Below are 13,155 nucleotides of genomic sequence, written 5' to 3' on the forward strand. Positions count from 1 at the left end.
GTTCTGTGAGGGGATGTCCTGCGACAGAGCCTTCACAAATATAAACGTCTGCAGATGGAAATAAAAATGCTCTTGATTGGAACATTTAAGCAGGAGATGTTATTTATGACGCCAAAACCTCAACCTCAGATCCAGTTAGCAGGCTGCACACTATTGTGACACTGACTAAAGTTAAACTAGCCTAACCTGGATTCACTGACCTAAGTTCAGCTGTTTACAGATTTTTCTTTTCTTTTATTTTTAAAGGGAGTCTGTTGTCAGAAGATTAAAGAGGAGGAGACGGGATTCATGCTGTACTCATGCATCTTAATGAACTCTGAGACAGAAAAGTCTGCAGGGATGAACCTTAAGAAGAAATAAAGCTTTTTAGCTTTTAGCCGATTGATTCATTAGAACCATTTGGTTGTAAGTGGGGGGAAAAAAAACATCCAGTACTTTGTCTGACATTGAAGGATTTCAAAGAATCTAACACACTTGACATTGATTTTATGTGATTTTCTGTCTTCCTCGCCTCATTTTCCTGTCGGTTTTCTCTCACTACCTCAGTACACAGAGGGTTGTGTAGGTTTCATAACTCTGACTCATAAAATCTGCTCATGTTGTGCTGATTTAAAAATACTTCTGTTGTTTTCCCACCTCTGACTATCTGTGCCCGCTTCATTGTTACTGGTTCATACCTGGATGTCAGCAGCGCGTTCACGTACGTGTGTTTGTTTGCACTCATTGACACACTCGGCTTTGTTAATCCCCTCGGGCGAGGTCTCCAAGCCTGTCAGAAGGCTGGGCTTCACCCAATAAGAAACCAGAAACCCAGATGACCTCAGCAGTGCCTGCTTAGCCATATGTTTACAGCGTGCAGCTATAGTGGCCTTACTGCATTAATCCAGTGTTTTAAAGAGCTGGACTGCTGGAGTGAGAGATCACTATGCTTTCAGTGACAGTGAGATACAGATAAGTCCTGATAATGAGGCTTTTTCTTTTAAATCTCACATTATTAGCTGCGGTTTTCAGTTGGATGAACTAAGTATTTATTTGTTTATTTTAAACAGAAACTCACTTCATCACTTGACCCAGACTAGAAAGACTTAAGGGCCTAAAGTTTAATATATTAATGTTATCATTAAAAATTAGATGTTTTATTTTTTACTGAGGCTTCACACGTGACGTCATGCTAACAAATTATTTTGGTTGCCTGTAGTTTTCATGTTTGTCTGCAAATACTCACTAACTACTAGCCAAGTGGTGGCAAAACTCATTATAGTGCAATGAAAACTGAAAATGGAGATGGTTCACCTCCAAAATAAAAGTTGTGCCCCCGCACTGCGAGTTTCAAAAGGCGCAACTTTTATTCTGAAGGTGAACCGTCTCAATTTCCAGTTTGTTTTTCACAGTTTCACTACAGCTCAGAAAGTAGCTGGGCAGTATTTACAGTTAAGTCCACCACTTCTAGTCAAACTACAGCTACAAAATTATGCTAGCAACCAATGGAGTCGCCCTACAACTGCCATCAAGGCCCTAGAGTCTGGTCTGTAACCATCACTTCATCACCATGACCTCGCCTGATTCTATAGTGTCACATTAATTCAGTTCAATTCAGTTAAGTTCTACTTAAATAGCACCAAATCATAGCAACAGTCGCCTCAATAATACAGAGAAAACCGAAACTATAAGACAACCCTCTTATGGGGCAAGCACTTGGCAAGAGTGGGAAAGAAAAACTCAGTTTAAAAAGGAAGAAACCTCCTGTACAACCAGGCTCAGGGTAGGGAGGCCATCTGCTACGACTGGTTGGAGGGCAGAGAGACAGGAGGAAAAGACACGCTGTGGAAGGCAGTCAGAGATGATTAATAGCTAATGATTAACCGCAGATTGGTGTATAAACACTAAGTTAACATCATGTTTTCATCATCACCCTCTATGCACTTCCCGTGATTTGCTGCTAGAGGTCAGTATGTGGCTCAAACTATGTTTTGTTTTGTTTTTTTAATCCATTTACTAATATGGTTTGACTATGATCCATAATTAGCAGCTGGAGAACATGAGATTGAACTGAGCTTATCGTTGCAGACAGTTTAGTGCCCAGGGGGAGAGGGTCTGATATTTTCAACTTTAAAGTTTCTTAAAGAGATTTTCACTCGATATCCGAGAGTGTTCTGGCTCGCCGTGGGAGAAAAATGCAGAGTATTCAAGTTCTTCTAGGGACTAAATAAGTCCTTGAAATCTTGGAGAATCCAGATGGGGATGTTTTGGAAGTCATCTTTGTCCACAAGTATTTTTCCTGTGTGAAGTTGTAAAGACTAATCTCACTTCCCTGGTTTCATTTCAGTTGGAAATTACAACTAAAAGCAGCTCAAAGTGGTCTGTGCAACAAGACTAAAACGTCTAAAACAAAGATTTCATGTGTTTTTAACAACGTGCTTTAGTAGGAGAGGACGTTTAGAGGGTGTAAATGTCTACAAGCTCAAACAGCCGAGGTCAAACATCTAGCTTCTGTGATTTGTTTCTCAAACTTATGTCTAAAAATAGAAAGTTTCAAATGAATGTTACAAATTTTCCACTAATTTGGTGCAAAGTGGCATCAGCAGAAGAAAATGGCCTCGACATGCAAACCTTAAATGACTCCACTACATACAAATCGAATGCTTTCTTACCGCTTTATGACACAGTAAAAATCAAAGAAAAGGAACTTTTTTGTCATGTTTTCCTTCGCATTTAAGATTTTCCAATTTTCCTCCACTACTCAGATTGATCTTTAACTCCACGGGTTCATGATGACATGAGATCCTTTATTCTTTTAAATATTTTAACCTTAAATATCTGGATATGAGGGAGAGAAAATTGGAATATTTTGGTGATTAGGGTCACAATAAAGGGAAATATTTACAGAGAATATCCTGGAAGATTTTGAATAACAGCAGTGTTATGTACCCATGAGACTACTGTACCTACTGGACTTGAAAATTTTCATTGTAATTCACACTCAGGTGCTCTAATGTGGCTCCAGACAAGCTAAAGAAGCTAAAAATCATTGATTCTCTGGGATAACTCTAGTGAGATGTCGCTTACAGCACGAAGACTTTCCACTGTGAACATACGGCTGCGTTAAAGTGCGACAGCAATTTTCGCACTTGAGGAACTTTACACACAAACTGCGAAAAATGACAAAATAAAAAATCTGAGTTGTTGCTGTGTCACCCAACAGCTTCCACCAACACAAAAATGACAACACACAACGTGACCGCCTGTGTCACGGTCGTGACTGACGCCAAAGCTTCAGCAATGGTGAGAAATATCACAACAACTGTTCATAGATCTGCTGCACCGGCTGGGCTTAAAATACCACGATCCAACTTCCTGTTAGCAGGAAGTGAACACACTAATGTCCAAGACAAAAGATGTTAATGTTAAAGAGAAAAGATGTTAATGTTAAAGAGAAAAGATGGTTTCTATAGCCACCATTAACCATCGACATCATAGTTTCAATAAAAGTGTGCCAGCTGTGACGTAAAGGGATGGACACAGGTGTTAATGCTCTGGATGTTTGATCCATTTCCAGATTATTCAGTGAAGAAACCTTCAAAAAGGTAAATTTTGAAGTGTCATATCACCATGTGCGGTCAGTATCTGCTCAAAATAAGTTATAGCTTATGAAATGTCTCATTTTTACCTACATTTTAACACCAGGATCCTCATCAACCCATGGTTCCTTCTGGATCAAAAAACAATTGTCTATTACAGTCAGAATGTAGCTTACGGCTGTAAAAATGGAGAAACAACATTGGTATTTCACATGTTCTATTCAACAGTTGGGACCCAAGATTTTCGACCCACCACTCTCTACCTCAATGCCTTCAACTCTGAAAATATTTACAATATCAAGTGAAGTCATGTCCTCAACTTTTTGTTTCAGTGGGTGTTTGTGTTTGTTGGTGAAGAGGGCTCCGAGAAGAGTGAGGAACCATGTGCAGAAACAGACTGAACAAGTGGAATTGCATAACACTGAATAACTAATAAAATATAATGTTTAAAGACAGTTTAAAACCCTCTAAAAGTCCACAAAATAGTTTACAGAAGTTGAAGAAATTACTTTAAAGACGTCCATGTGTTGTGTGGGTGAGATATCAACTCATGTTGAACTAGATATAAGCTGTACCTTCATGCAGTATCAATTGCTACCACAAGATGGTGCAGTAAAGTTTTTCTAACCCATATTAACCCGGGCACTACAAATAATAATAATAATAATAATAATAATAATAATAATAATAATAATAATAATAATAATAAAGAAAACACTGAACCTGGAGGTGAACATTTAAATTTATAGAGGGAAATTACAAAAAGTATAGAAAACTATAAATATTGTTTGAAAAACATGGATTTTTATGGTAGCAATTTATTATGAATGCAACATCAAAATGTGATTGTTTTTGTCACATTTCAGACTTGAAAAGATTTATCACCTCTAGTTATTAATCAACAATTGACTTGGATAAGAGATTTTAAAGGTCTTGGATGTGGTGATTTGTTTAAGGTCTGAAAGGAAAACACTAAAATGGGAGAGTGAAAACAAAAAGAAAGGAGAAAGAGTATAAAAGGGGGGGAAGAAAAAAAAAACACAGCCGTTGCCTTCCCACCATGCTGTGTTACATAAGAGCTTCATAATGTATTACTCACTGCACTCCAACTCGTTTTAAGATCTCTTTGCATTGGTAACCATTCCTATGATTCAAAACATATATATATGTATGTACGTGTGTGTGTGTGTGTGTGTACGTGTGTGTGTGTGTGTGTGTCTTTTCTCCTTCATATTGCTTACCCTGTTTCCTGTTTCTTTTTTAGTCTATTTATATATTCATTCATAAATTTTGTTAGTTTTTTAATATTTAAAATATGGAAGACCAAAACAGATAAACTCAGACATAAAGAAATAAAGGACTCCATAGAAATTTTATATATCATGAAATACACCAAAACTGATATTAAAAATGTATATATTATAGGCATGAATCTGTTTCTAGTATTTTCTATTTATATTTCTCCTGTATTAATTTTCCTTTTTATTTAGTTTTCAATTTATTTAGTTTAGTTAGTTACTCAGTGGTGGACCAAAACACCCAACATTTTACACTCTCAGCCTTTTGTAATAAGCACATCATCACATGACAACAGAAATTAAAGCACTGTTCATATTCAATACATCCCAAGTTTAACAACATCACTGACCTGAGGAAAATTGTCCCATCTCACGCTCTCTAGAAAACTTCTCTTCCCTCTTCGTCTGAATGCCGGTGGTTTATTGAGAAAATGAGCCTATGAAGCAGACAGACCTCTCTCTGTCTCTCGGTGTTATTCATCAGCCATCCAAGGTAACAGGCTGATGGGTGAGCTGCCAAGAACAGGCCTGTTCATGATGAGCTCAGAACGAGCTGCCAGCTTCCCGCCGCTCACAGCGGAGGACCGAGTGTGTCACCGGTTTACATGTCAGCTTCCGGGAGAGACAGAAGAGACGGAAAAGAGAGGGCGCCACTGTCAATCGTCCCACTGATAACCTAGCACTGCAGCTGCCATCCCTCCGCACATGTTAATCAATACCGGCTGGGGTTTGCTGTGGAAATGTGACCGTGCGCAGAGGAGGATGTGGCCAGTGGCAGCAGAATCATGGGGATCACAGACATACACATGGGTGACAGGCAGGTCAGATTATTAGGACCAAACAGTGCCAAGAGCAGCAGGGTGGCAAAACTCTACTTTCCAAGGGATGCCAGTCATTCCTGAGAAAAAAGCTGGAATACTAAAAATTAAAAACAAAACAAAAAACGAGAAAAATCTAAATTAAGTTTTAATCTGGGCTATCCCAAAATAGACAACATGGACAGGACTTATAACAACATTTTACTGTAACTCTCATAACTGTAAATACTGCTCATGGGAACCAATCTTACTTTTTGAGCATTCAATTTAAGATTGAAATGTTCTCAGGATGTAGTCTAACTCCATCTTCTACTCCAAAAGATCAAACCTAAAGAAGACAGGCCTAGATTAATTTCACCATGATAATAGTTCACCATAAGCTAACTGGCAAACTCTATTTACCAGTTACTCAACCTCTTTAAGCTTTTACTTGAGCCAGCATTCATGCCAGCATTTCAATGAGAGAATAGAAGCTAGCAAGCTAGGATAAACATCTTTTTAAAAAAAGATATGTTAGATAGCTTACACCAAGAATGAATGCGCTAGTTAGCCTAGCAAGCTAACATTAGAGCCGATTACCACCACTTTTAATTTTTGTTTCACCCGTTGTCATAAAGTCACTTTAACCCAGTTGAATAGATCAAGTGTCAGGTTCACAATATATCAATGTGTGCTCGACATACACTTATCCAATTTAAGATAGTTCATCGGGGGCATTGGTCCAGGGATAGACTGGCACACAAATCAAATCAAATCACTTTTATTGTCACATCACATGTGCAGGTACATTGGTACAGCACATGTGAGTGAAATTCTTGTGTGCGAGCTTCACAAGCAACAGAGTTGTGCAAAATACAATAATGTAAACAAGCAAAATACAAGAATGGCTACATCTGAAACTAATAAATATATGTACAATATATAATAGTATATGCATATATAATAGTATACATATACCCAGGGGTGGACCCAGCCTGTATAAGGTGTGGGGGTGCTCCTGGTACATTGTTTCATATGTACTGGTCCTGCCCTTCTCTGTACACCTTTTGGAAATCTCTTTACCATACCATGTCTGAAGTCCTGCGAACATTAAACTTTTCATTACTGCTGGCCAGGCGAGCTATACTGCTGAAGTGGAAAGACTCTCTTCCCCCCCCTCCTCCCTCACACACACAATGGCTAAAAGATATAATGTCTTGTATGGATTTAGAAAAAATTAGATATACAGTTCGTGGGTCTAAAAATACATTTTATAAACTGTGGACCCCCTTTCTGGACTTCTTTGAAAGGCCCAAAACTACTGTTTCTGAGTAGTCCATGGAACCCCCCCCTCTTGTTTTTTTCTTTTCTTTTATGAGTCTGTTTGTTGTTTTTTGCTTTTGTTTTTTGTTTATTTCTGTTTGTTTTTTGGTTTGTTTTTTGGTTTAGTTGGGCATCAGGCTGCCAATTATTTGTTGTTTTAAGGTTTAGGGTGGGAACAAGATTGAAATTTTGGAATATTCTGAAGCATTTTGTGTTATTGTATACATTGTATTAGAACCTTTGTCTAATAAAAAGACCTTTGAAAGAAAATGAATAGATCAAGTGTTTGAGATCAGGTTGTGAAATACAAAAACAAAAAATTGTCTTTTGGTAAAAAAAGGAGGAAAAAGGGAAGAAGAAAGCTATTACTCTCTCAGACTTAAAGACATGCAGGTAATGGTGTTAGGTTAATGGGTCATTCTGAATTGCCCATAGGTGTGAATCTGAGTGTGAACGGTTGTTGTTTCTATGTGTTAGCCCTACGACAGACTGGCAACCTGGTATGGTAGCTAGGATAGGCTCCAGCCCCCCTGAAAAGAATAAGCAGAGGAGAATGGATAGATTTAAAAAACAAAACAAAAAACTACTTGATAATCAAGGTTTTAGACAACTAAATATACTTTGAACTACTAGATACAAATTGGCATTTTCCTTCTGATCTTCACTTTGAACTGTTTTTACATCCAGAGTGCCACCTTTAAAGTGCCATTGTATCGTTATCTCAGCAGGTTAAAATCAAAATTCAAAAATGCCCATCTAATGTCTGCTGTGCTCTGAATGATACTGAGACAGGACATAAAGCTCACTTAAACTTCACTGGTGGAGGTGACTCACATTCCACATGACAACATTACGTGACTCGGTCAGATGAATATTATTTTCAGATTGCACATCGGCTCTCGCCCACAAACACCGGCACGACTCTGCGAGGATGAGGCACGACCGACGGCGCCAAGAGGCCGAGGCGTTCTCACACCTCCTCAGACACACACTGAGCGGGTTACATAAGGCTGAGACTGAATGGGCTGATCCACTTATAAAAAGCACGTGTCGCTCCTGTCATTTCCTCTGATTGGGCAAAATGGGGAGAATCTGCTGATAAGGGATCAGTAAAGAAGGAGGAGTTTTTTCCTAACACACTGCTGAGAGTCATTTTAGTCATAGATAGACAGACAAATAGATGTTGTTCATAAATAAAATGAAAAAAAAAAACAATAATAATAATAATAATAATAATGAGAAGGATTAAGAATGGTCCAAATTACCATCTTTAATTCAGGTTCAACATGTTGCGCCTTCAGTGATGCTTGTCTGCATACCTCGTTGTAACAAGTGTTTATTTGCATTAGCAGTTCCTTCCTAGCAGGTCAAAACAGTCCGGTCATTCTCCATTAACATTAACAAGATGTTTTCTCCCAGCGCACTGCTGCTCACTGGATATATTCTAATTTTTTGGACCAGTCTCTATAAACCCCAGAGATGGATGGAAAATCCCAGTGTAAAAGAACCACGGCAGACCTAACAACATGTACAGGCTTTTCAGCATATTGTTTTCAACACTGTTCTCTGTTGCCGTACACACACAGGCGGCTGCAAAAAAATGTGTATATGTTTATCTCAAGATGACTAAACCTCTTTTTTTTTTCAAATTAAAGATTAAAAATCTTGTCAAACACCAGATTAATGTCAGTTGTTAGACTGGTCCCACGGTGAGTGATCAATTAGTCTGAAAATTGTTTTCAGCTGCAGTTGATGAGAAATAACAAGTTCAAGTGAGGTGAGGAATATGAAAAACTTGTTTTTAACATCTTTAAACTTTTAAAGCGATTTACACTGAACTAAAGCCTGTCACTAATTTAATCCTGTAAAATAATCTAAAGCAAGTTCAGTTTTACATCGAAAAACTCAAATTACTGGAGAAACTGGCAGCATAAAACCTAAAGACATTTGGGATTAAGACGCCTCTCAGGTACTCTCAGATCTACAGCAGCACGTGTTGAAGAAATACCCCCGTTATCTTTCTTATGCAAGTGCCACCCTCCCACAACAAAGGCTTCCTCTCTTTTTCACACTGTCCTAATCCTGCTGCACAGCATGTCTGAACACCCCCCTCCCCAGCTGATCCAGTTGCCTCACTGTTTCGCATCCAACAGTGCACTGAGGGAGACGACCAGAAACACCACTGATCTGTTCCCAAGGAGGAGAAACTAAACATAGAGGCACAGCCACACTGGGGATACTAGTATTAGCAGATCAACAGAGAAAGAAGAAAAAGCGCTGGAACAAATAACTTTTGTTATGAGGGTGTAACGTCAACAAATCTGTGAAGTATAACACAAAACTTACAATAGAGGAAGGCTGACAGTAGTTGTGAACATGGCTGTATGTTCCATGAGTGGAAAGTAAACCTGTGAGGGAGCTGTTCTTCAACTCGAGTTGTCATTATTAAATTTTAAGTTGTTGGCTGCATGAACACAACTTTGAGATAACCTTTGGTCAATTAAAAGTTTCTCATTTCAATTTGATTTAGCTGGACGGAAACTTTGCTGTTATCTTAGAAAATATTTATGATAATATTTATTCGGTTCTTAAATATGTCCTGTATGTTCATATACTTATAATTAAAATGTTGGTATTCAGTTTAATCAATACCTCATGTAAAACAATAAAGAAAAATACTATAAATGATCACGGTAATCACATGGACATTTCCTTTAAAAATAAGCAAAAAATAAAAAATATTCAAATAAAAAAAGTTTATTATCCTACGTAAACGAAATGCTCACGTATTACTCCTCACATCTGGTGTGAGCGTTAAGCTGTCACTGACGGCTGTGACTGGACACAAACACTCGTTTGATATAATTACAGTGAAATCAAATTTGACATTTGTAAGAGTGCCATCTGTTGGCCAGAAAGTGGCATTGCAGATAAGCTAGCTGTTAGCCAGCTAGCTGTTACGCTGGGTATCAAGCAATTCTCCACATTAGACAAAAAATTTAACTTCAGATTACCCAGAAAAAAAGACAGTTTCATCTCATGAAGCCTGCTTGATCAAACTGTGAATTAACCTTCAGGGTAAAACTACAGTCAACAGGACATTTCTTGGAAGGATAGTTGTGTGTTTAGGATCAATCCTGACACACACACGCGCACATTCACAATATAGCATAAGCATAGCATTTGTCATGACATGTCAAGGTTATGCAAAGATTCTTTAAACCTTAGGAAAATCAACTAATCTACTATGAAAACCATAAATTACCTACAAGGATCCAACACTGTTCTGATAATCGCTTTGTATGTACAATGATTGTAGCTCTGACTTTGGATGCCCATGTAAAATCTTTGGTTCACTCCTGTTTTTATCATTTGAGAAACATTGCTAAGCTGAGTCCCATTGTATCGCGCTCCGAATTAGAAATTGTCATTCATGCATTTGTTTCATCTCGTCTGGACTACTGTAATTCTTTGTTTACTTGTTTATGTAAAGCCTCTTTGGATCGTCTGCAAGTTGTTCAGAACGCCACTGCAAAGCTTCTGACCAAGTCCTCCAAGTTTTCCCATGTCACACCCCTGCTGATTCAGCTGCACTGGCTCCCCGTTAAATTCAGAATCCAGTTTAAGGTTTTGACCTTGACTTTCAGGGCTCTGCATGGACAAGCACCAACATATATAAGTGAACTTTTGCATCCATACATTCCCAGCAGGTCCCTGAGGTCATGTGACCAGGGCTTGCTTGCTGTCCAGCACACGAGGCTGAAAACAAAAGGCGACAAAGCTTTTGGAACTGTGGCCCCCAGATTGTGGAACTCTCTCCCTTTGAGCCTGAGATCTGTGGACTCAGTGGTCGCTTTTAAAAAACAGCTAAAAACCCATCTTTTTAAACTTGCTTTTAGTTGATTTTTATTTTTAGGTTTTAGCTTCTGTGAAGCACTTTGTGATTTTTATCTTGAAAGGTGCTATATAAATAAAGTTTTACTTACTTACTTACTTACTCGAGTCAGTGTCTCCAACAACTTTAATTAGACATAGAATAACTTTCTGTAGTATATAGAACTTCATCCTAAATATTAATCTCTGTGAAATTAAGGGGAAAAGACACGCTGCTGTTCCAGTTGAAGAATGGCCGCGCTGCCTCCTCCCATATGTGGAAGTCTCCTGAGTAAACATCTCAAATAAGAACTTGGCGTACTTGCTATTTAGCAACAGCCACGTTCTTGTTCACGTGCAGAAATAGTCCATGCTCTTCTTTGCTCACCCGAGCTTCAATAACACTGGGATCGTGGCACAGATCAATAGGAGGGTTGATTGCGTTTTGCAGGGTTTGAAACGAGATGGACCGTGGCCATCAGCTATGATCAACGCAATTATTCCAGCTCCACTGCTTCACATAGTGGGATGAATCAGAACTGTGTTGTTCATTTTTCCAGTTAAAGCTGTGTTTTCCCAACCTGCTGATGCTGTAAGGAGAACTAGAGCGCCATTAACAAGCTTGCATAATTTCGGAAACCTGATGGACCGATACTGAAACACAGTCAGTTCGTCACAAGTATTGATCTCTAAGAGCCAAGGTTGTTTAGATGATGGAGCGCGTTCCAGCAGCTGAACAATCCTGACTGGAGGGACGAGACAGATTTGAAAATGCTGTTTCGGTCATCGATAACAAGGTCGACATCGGCTTGGAGTCTCACATATGTAGGATTGATGATTGTGTTTGACTTTGGCTACACAGAGTAAAGGATTATGGGTATCTGTCCTCTACATAGGATCAAGGCACTACCATACTGGAAACCTTAACTGCCTTACAAAAACTAGAGAACTATGTTGCATTAATTATTTGTTATTCGAATGGGTTTAAACAATCACCTAGACTGAAGGGCAGCAGTGAATTATTATTATTCCATATTCTGAACAATTAAAGTTAAATCAAGTTAATTTTTACAAATTAATTTTAATTAAATAATTGTTTGATTAATGAAAGACTCCTCCTCCAGATGTCATCCAACCCAGTGGGAAGTTTTTTTTTAATTCTTTGTGAATGTTAGGACTATCAAGATCATCTTCTTCATCCTCATCTAGCTTCCACATGCACTGTGCTTTCTGTGGACTTCAAACTTACAGAGAGCAAACATCCTTTTTCAAAGTTACCCGAATGCCATGTGGAGGATATTCGCTGGTGATCAGAGCTGGTACTCCGGCTACAAATTAGCAGTTTAATCAGTTGAGGAGTCCAAAGGCAAAGCGTCAAGTGAGGACGCTCTGGGTTGCACAGCTTGAAATCGTTCCTGAGCAGAAGAGAGTCAACGTGGACTCCTGCTTTAACCTTCTGAAACATCCAATGAAGAATTGTTGTGCCAAATGAAAACACAGTTCAAGTTCAAAACCAGCTGGACTATCACTCCCTATGACATCCCACTTTGTAAAAATGAAAGTCGAGTTGAAGGATGACTGTTTTACCTTTGCCTTTAATCCACATAAACATCAGTGTAAATGTGCTTTGCTTGGTTTACCCAACAGTCAAAAATAATTATTACAAAAAATATTCACATTAACAGCAACAAGACAGAGGTTTCATGTTGCTGTTTGCTAGTTTTGCTTGATTATGATTTAGATTACAGCTGACTGACTTGGGCACGAATCTCAGGTTTGAGTGCAAGCAGGGGGCTTTTCTCTACATATTTCTTGTCTTTAACCTTAAACAATAAGGCAGTAAAAACAAATAGTACTTTCTTTTTTTTTTTAAATGTTCAGTTGAATTAATTCCCAGTTGAGAGTTGCTTGTTTTAAGCTCAAAGGAGCAGGAACGAGCTGTAGCCTTTACTCAGACTGCCCAGCCGCACCTGTCAGCTCCAACAACAAGCCGCAGCCTTCTGAACAAACATCTGGCTCTCAGCACCCCGCAGGTCTCAGCTCTCTGTTTGAGTCTGTACACTAATTAGTTTGACTTGGTGCGCTTATCATCTCTGCTGGACCCTGAAACACTGCACAGGAAGCTCTGACACAAACACCACAATTCCCACAGCTCCTTGGACGTCTGCTCCTCGAGCAGGTACAAAAAGCAGCAAATAGAACAGGAGAGCTCAACATGATGAACCTGTTTGTGAAGAGAACCCAATGACCTCCAAACAACACCAAACTAAGACTACAGTGGACCTT

At 38.8% G+C, this 13,155-nt stretch overlaps 1 protein-coding gene across 2 annotated transcripts in view; it reads right to left on the reverse strand.

Moving 5' to 3' along the window:
* Positions 1-13,155, reverse strand: part of tmem198ab (transmembrane protein 198ab) — a 41,770-nt gene that overhangs the window by 19,417 nt on the left and 9,198 nt on the right. Inside the window, exon 1 of one of the 2 annotated variants that reach the window (XM_085449463.1) lies at positions 5,227-5,358. The exons of the other annotated variant lie outside the window; for it this stretch is intronic. The gene's annotated coding sequence lies outside the window, so the exon portion shown is untranslated. Of the gene's footprint in view, positions 1-5,226; positions 5,359-13,155 lie in introns of those variants that run through there. 2 annotated transcript variants of the gene reach the window in all.

The sequence above is a fragment of the Copadichromis virginalis genome, linkage group LG23, assembly GCF_057382275.1.
Source record: "Copadichromis virginalis isolate Kocher_CV1m ecotype Utaka linkage group LG23, C_Virginalis_male_GT1.1, whole genome shotgun sequence".
Lineage (NCBI taxonomy): Eukaryota > Metazoa > Chordata > Actinopteri > Cichliformes > Cichlidae > Copadichromis > Copadichromis virginalis.